This window comes from Artibeus jamaicensis, unplaced genomic scaffold, assembly GCF_021234435.1.
Source record: "Artibeus jamaicensis isolate MK-2021 breed Jamaican fruit bat unplaced genomic scaffold, CSHL_Jam_final scaffold_1283, whole genome shotgun sequence".
Classification (NCBI taxonomy): domain Eukaryota; kingdom Metazoa; phylum Chordata; class Mammalia; order Chiroptera; family Phyllostomidae; genus Artibeus; species Artibeus jamaicensis.
Window position 1 is genome coordinate 16972136 of NW_026522028.1, and position 6355 is coordinate 16978490.

The 6355-nt window shown below is 43.8% G+C and overlaps 1 pseudogene; it reads right to left on the bottom strand.

The window, feature by feature from the left end:
• Positions 1-581: 581 nt before the first annotated feature.
• LOC128625949 (transcription factor BTF3 homolog 4-like) lies at positions 582-4561 on the bottom strand (annotated as a pseudogene).
• Positions 4562-6355: the final 1794 nt, after the last annotated feature.

Genomic DNA, 6355 nt, shown 5'->3' on the forward strand with positions numbered 1-6355 from the left:
AAAATAGGACCAGAGGCATGGATACATGGAACAGACTGACACACTTCAGAGGGGAGGAATGTGAGGGGGCTGGAAGAGACCAGCCAAAAACATGTATGCATATATGCATAGTCCATGGACACAGACAACAGTGTGGTGAAGGCCTTGGTGGGGGGCAGGGGGTTGGGTGGAAAAGGGCAAATGCGGGACATCTGTAATAGTGTCAACAATTAGAAAAGAAGAATAATAAAAGAGGACATTGTAAAATCATAAAAAGAAACTATCAATAATCGGGGGGAGAGGAAGAGAGGCAGTTTTGAGGGGGGTATTAATGATACAACGAGGGTTTTCCCTTTCTGACACTTGCTTCTTCCAGAAAAGCACCCTGACATTATGCCATCAACTGGTGAGTTTTAGAAGCACCTGAATTTTCATTCCACAGAATGGCAGTCCTCCCAGTGCAGTTTATCCTAGTATCTGTTTCTTCCGTTCTTTTTTAATATACAAAATATTTGTCATTGAACTGCTACGAGTTGATATTCTCTATGTCTGGAAAACTTGGGAACCACAGCCCATGCAGCTTCCAAAAGCCAGAAATGATTTTAGTTAGCTTCATTCTTTGATGCCTTACCAAAAATTGTGTACGAGATCTGGAACCCAATCGTCCTCCTCATCGGTGTCTCTGCTTTTGCTTCTGTTACCATGTTTGCCAAGGGAATTGCTCAGCTAACGTTCAAGACCCTGTTAAGCTGTCAGCACCAAGCTGACCTCATATTTCAGGAAGCTTTTGTGTGATTGGCTTGGCTTCTGCACGACCAATAATTGCAAAGGTGTTAGCAGAAAGGGAAGCTTGGACTTTGGGATTTTTGCAACAAATAGCTGTTCCATCATCTTTAATCATGTTAACCTCTTCAATAGCAGCTGTATTATTCACAGACATTTTTAGAAAACACTGAAGTCTTTGGTCATCAGCTGTAGCTATTCTATGTACCATCTTTCTGCAAGTTCTGCCCTTGCCCTGTATCTGGACCTGAGCCTATAGTTTGGCTAACTGTTCCCGATTCACATTGTTGGTAAATCTAAAGCAGGGAGGGCCCTCCAACAGACACACAGCAAGAGCAAGAGGGCTGCCCCATTTCTTCAGTTCCTCGCAATGTTTTCTACACACCTTCCAGGTGTATTTGCTGACCAAGGAATGTGTTTTCACTTGAGACTGTATTATTTTATTTATAATAAATTAAATTAATATATATTTGTATTTAATGTGTGTATATATATATATATTACTTTAACCTTGTTTTCCTCTTTTTAAATTTATTTTATTATTGATTATGCTGTAACAGTTGTTCTATTCCCCCCTTCATTTCCCTCCATCCTACCTCCCTGTCCCCACCATTCCCCCCCTTTAGTTTATGACCATGTATCTCAAGTTCTTTAGATTCTATATTTCCCATACTATTCTTGCCCCCCATCTATTTTCTATCTACTGTCTACGCTACTTATTTTCTGTACCTTCTCCCCCCTTCTCCTCCTCCCACTCCACTGTTGCTAACCCTCCTTGAGATCTTAATTGCTATGTTTCCACTCCTGGTCTAGCTGTCCTTTTAGTTGCTTTTGTTTTAGGTGTGGTTGTTAATAACTGTAAGTTTGCTGTTCTTTCACTGTTCATGTTTTTTTTTTAACTTATTTTTCTTAGGTAAGTCCCTTTAACATTTCATATAATAAGGGCTTGGTGATGATGAACTCCTTGAATTTGATCTTATCTGAGAAGCACTTTATCTGTCCTTCCATTCTAAATGAAAGTTTTGGTAGATAGAGCAGTCTTGGTTGTAGATCTTTGGATTTCATGACTTGGAATACCTCTTTCCAGCCCCTTCTTGCCTGTAAGGTCTCTTTTGAGAAATCCGCTGACAGTCTGATGGGGACTCCTTTGTAGGTGACTGTCCCCTTATCTCTTGCTGCTTCTAGGATTCTCTCCTTCATTTGAATCTTGGCTAATGTAATGATGATGTGTCTTGGTGTGTTTCTTCTTGGGTCCAACTTCTTTGGGACTCTCTGAGCTTCCTGGATTTCCTGGAATTCTATTTCCTTTGCCATATTGGGGAAATTTTCCTTTATGATTTGTTCAAATAAGTTTTCCACTGGTGGCTCTTCCTTTCCCCCTTCTGGTACCCCTATAATTCGGATGTTCGAGCATTGAAAGATGTCCTGGAGGTTCCTAAGACTCTCCTCATTTTTTTGAATTCTTGCTTCTTGACTCTTTTCTGTTTAGCCATTATTTGCTTTCTTCTGGTCCATTCCATTGATTTGAGTCCCAGTTTCCTTTTCATCGCTATTGGTTTCCTGTGCAATTCCATTCATTTCAATTAGTTTCCCCTTCATATGTTTGTCTAATTTGTGGCTATAATCAACCAGTTCTGTGAGGATCCTGATGACCAGTGTTTTAAACTGTGTGTCTGAGAGTTTTGCTATTTCTTCATCGCTTAGATTTATAGGCTCTGGGGCTTTGAGATTTTCTTGAGCCATTTTTGGTGTGTTCACTCCCTTAAAGTGTGAGGAGCGAGCCTTGGACTCCCAGGTCGCTGGGTTGTGATGCTATATGTGGGGGCGTGGTCAGAGCGGGCAAATCGTGGCCCCCTTGGCTGTTTCGGGCTGCTCCGAGAGGAGCAGAGCCTTAGGTTGTTCACCGGGAAAGGGCCACTTAGGTCGCTGGATTATGATGCTGTATGTGGAGGCGGGGTTAGAGTGGGGAAATTGCGGTGCCCTCCGCCTCTGCTTGTGGCTGGGTCTGCTGGTTCCCGTCCAATCACCCACTCCACACACGAATGCATGACCACAGTCAACCCGCAGCCCTGCTCCCTCGCTGTTTCCTGGAGGTCGCTTGCTGGGTTGCTCACTAGGTCCACCCCTGCACCTGGATTCTGCACACCTGAGTCCGTCTGACGGAGTTTTCCTGTGCTACCACACTCTGCCAGCTGCCTGTTTCGCCCCTCTTACCAGTCAGGCTGAAGAATTTTTGTTATCAGACTTCCGAAAAATTCAATTTTCTATGTTCTGGCTGTGTTTTCTGTTGCTATTATTTAACTGTCTCTAAACTTGGTTGTGTGAGGAAGCACGACGTCTCAACCTATGCCTCCATCTTGGCGGAAGTCCCTCCTTGTTTTCCTTTTTAACCATATCAGATGGAACAGGTGTTCTCAGGGGCAAGCAGCTTAACTGTTTTCAGCTAATGGTAAAAAATCTCAAGGAAGGTGTCTAAATATTTATCACTGACATAGTGAAATTCTCTATGGACAGAATTTGCTTCAATTTAGACATTCTTAAAAATAGGGAGCTTTGTCTTCATATTCTGGATACTTACTTCTCTTAAACATTTTGTTATGGGAATTATCAAACCAACAGAAGAATACAGAGACTTGTAGGAGGGTCTCCCACATATTCATCACCTGGCCTACACAAGTAACACCACTGGGTAACCCCATTCCTTCTACACCCAACTCCTCCTAGACGTCTTCAAAACAGCCCCCAATGCCATCTCACCCATGAAACTTCAGTATCATTTCTAAGAGATGAGGTGCCCCTCCCTTTCAAAACATAATGGTAAGAGCAGGAGTACCACTGTCATAAAGGAACAGCTCTTGCACATCATCTAATAGCCACTGGGTGGTCACCTTTCCTGGATTCTCTCATAAATGCCTTTTTACTGTTGGCTTCTTTTGATCAGGATCTAAACAAGGGCCAAGTATGGCACTTGGGTGACGTGTCTTTCAGGCTGTGTTAATCTACAATCTCTCCAGCCTGTTCTCCTTTTCCCTTGCTGCATGGAGGAAATTGTGAATGTCTCGCTGTGACGCCTTCATCCCAGCTAGCATTAGCTTATGCCTAAAGGTAAAACGTACATTCATGGCAAGGCTTTTGCTTATGGTAGGGGATAGACTTTGACACTTCAAAGTCTGGATGACTGTGCATTTTGGGCAGACCAATTAGATTGCTTTGGTTTTCATATGTACCGCAGTTCTAACAAAGCTTAGACCAGCGTGGCCATTCTATTATGGTCCCTTGGGTTTACATTGTTGGCCTTTAACTCAGTTCCTTTGCATAGACCTTTAAAAATTACTGGAGTTCAGCTTTTGAGTGTTAACATTTTATGAATCTTAAGCCACCGATTTTGTCACATCTTAGCATCTGTGAAATTGGTTGCATATTAAAGTTGATGGTGATAGTTTAACAGGTGTCATTCTTCTTTCCTATTTGCTTCATAAAACCATGTCACATCTCCCAAGGAAGTTTTACATTTGCTTAAATGTACTAGTTTACTTAAACTAGGGAAAACAAAGGCCCCTCCCTGTGAACTTCTACTCTCCCCTCCAACCAGTGGGCAGGATGCCACCCTGAGGTGGACCAATCAGGATTTAAGTAGGGTCCCAACAGCCATTCTGAGTTTTCAGGACAGAAGTGCTGTCATACAGAACCAGCTTACCCAGCTGCTGGAAGACAGGGGGCCAAAGCGAGAGAAGTTTCCAGAGATCCAGAAGTGCAAGGCTTTCTGGGAATCTCGGGCACTGGCTTCAGCTTCCCTCATGACTGAAGTGGGTGAATCTCAAGATGACACCCAGGGGCCTGGCAAAACCCACATCTGCCTTCTGCTGATGCCCAGAGGCCTGTCCTGAGCAGCCAGCGATGGAAAATTACTTTCCTCCCTCCCCCACTTGTGGTAGAACTGAACCCACCCTACCATAAGGCACAGTGGGAAATGCTGCTTCCAGGCTGTGTGTCTCTAAGCACAGGGGACAACTCAGAAGGGCTGGGGTGGTCCCAACGGTCACTACCACCCAGGACGTCAGGACGCTTTACATTAGTCAATCTATACATTAAATGTGGAAGAGCTTAACATCTCTCGTCTTATATAAATCTAACATGCGATGTGCTCAATGTGCTCTCCATGAATCAACTTCTGCACCTCGTGGAGTATGACCCTCCACTCCAACATCAAGGGACTTGAGCAGCCCAGGCCCACCTAGGCAGGTGGAGTGAGGCCTGCAGAGGTCATAACCCAGTTTTGGCTGCCCCCTTGCCTCCGAAGGGTTATTTTCCCAAACAAATGAGCTTAATTAAGCCCTTAGTTCTTCATCTGAAGAGCAGGCCACAGAATGACTGAAAGAAATATCATGACGCTCACCACTCAGTCACTGGGAGCTGATGCACATGCTGTAACACAAGCAGCCCAAGGCTCTCCTTTCCGTGAATGTGGAGTCACCTCCATGAGATCTAGCAGCTTGAGGGGGAGGAGTGGGGCCCCATATGTATTAAGGATATCCCTGCAGGGATGATAGTGCCCCTAAAGCCAGGGAAGAGGGACCCATAACACCAGAGTTGCCTTTAGTGTGCAGGAAGGTCAGAGAAGCAAGGAAGCACAGAGACCCCCAAGCTAGATGGATGCAAAGAGGCCCACTCCAAGATACATCATAATTAAAACACAGAAGGTTAAAAGATGAAGAGAAAATCTTAACAGAAAGAAGAAAGAAGTTACTTATCTATAGGGGAGTACTCAGAAGACTGTCACTGGATTTCTCAAGAGAAACTTTGTAGCCTAGAAGGGAGTGGCAAGAGATATTCAATGTCAGGAAAAGCAGGGACCTACAGTCACGATTGCTCTACCCAGCAGAGATATCATTTAGAATCAAAGGGCAGGTAAACAACTTCCCAGATAAGAAAAAACTAAAGGAGTTCATCATCACCAAACCATTATTGTATGACATGTTAAAGGGACTTCAAGAAAAAGATCAAAACTATGCCCAATAAAATGGTAAAAAATACAAATCAACAGTTGAATCTAAAAAACTAAGCAAACAAGGACAGAATCATGGATACAAAGAGCATTTTGATGGTTGTTTAATGGGAGGGTGTGGGAGAATGGATGAAGAGGTGAGGATTAGAGTACAAATAACTAGTTACAGAATAGTTTTGGGGCCCTGGCTGGTGTGGCTCAGTGGTTGAATGCCAGCCAGACTGCAAATCACGGTGTTGCCAGTTTGACCCCGACTAGGGCACATGCCTAGGTTGCAGCCTGGACCTCCAGTAGGGGGCACGTGAGAGGCAACTACACATTGGTGTTTCTTTCTCCTTCCCTTCCCCTCCATGGCTTTAAGAAAATAGCCATGGGGATATAAAGTACAGTGATGTATGGAGTACCCAATAACCCATGGACATGACAAATGGTGGAGAGATTGACTGAGGGAGTGGGGGGTGCTTGGTGGAGGGGGGATTAGAGGGGGATAAAGGGAAAACCAGGACAACTGTAATAGCATAATCAATAAAAATACAATTTAAAAAATGATACAGATTTTTAATGAGAAAAAACTCATTAAGTGCTATT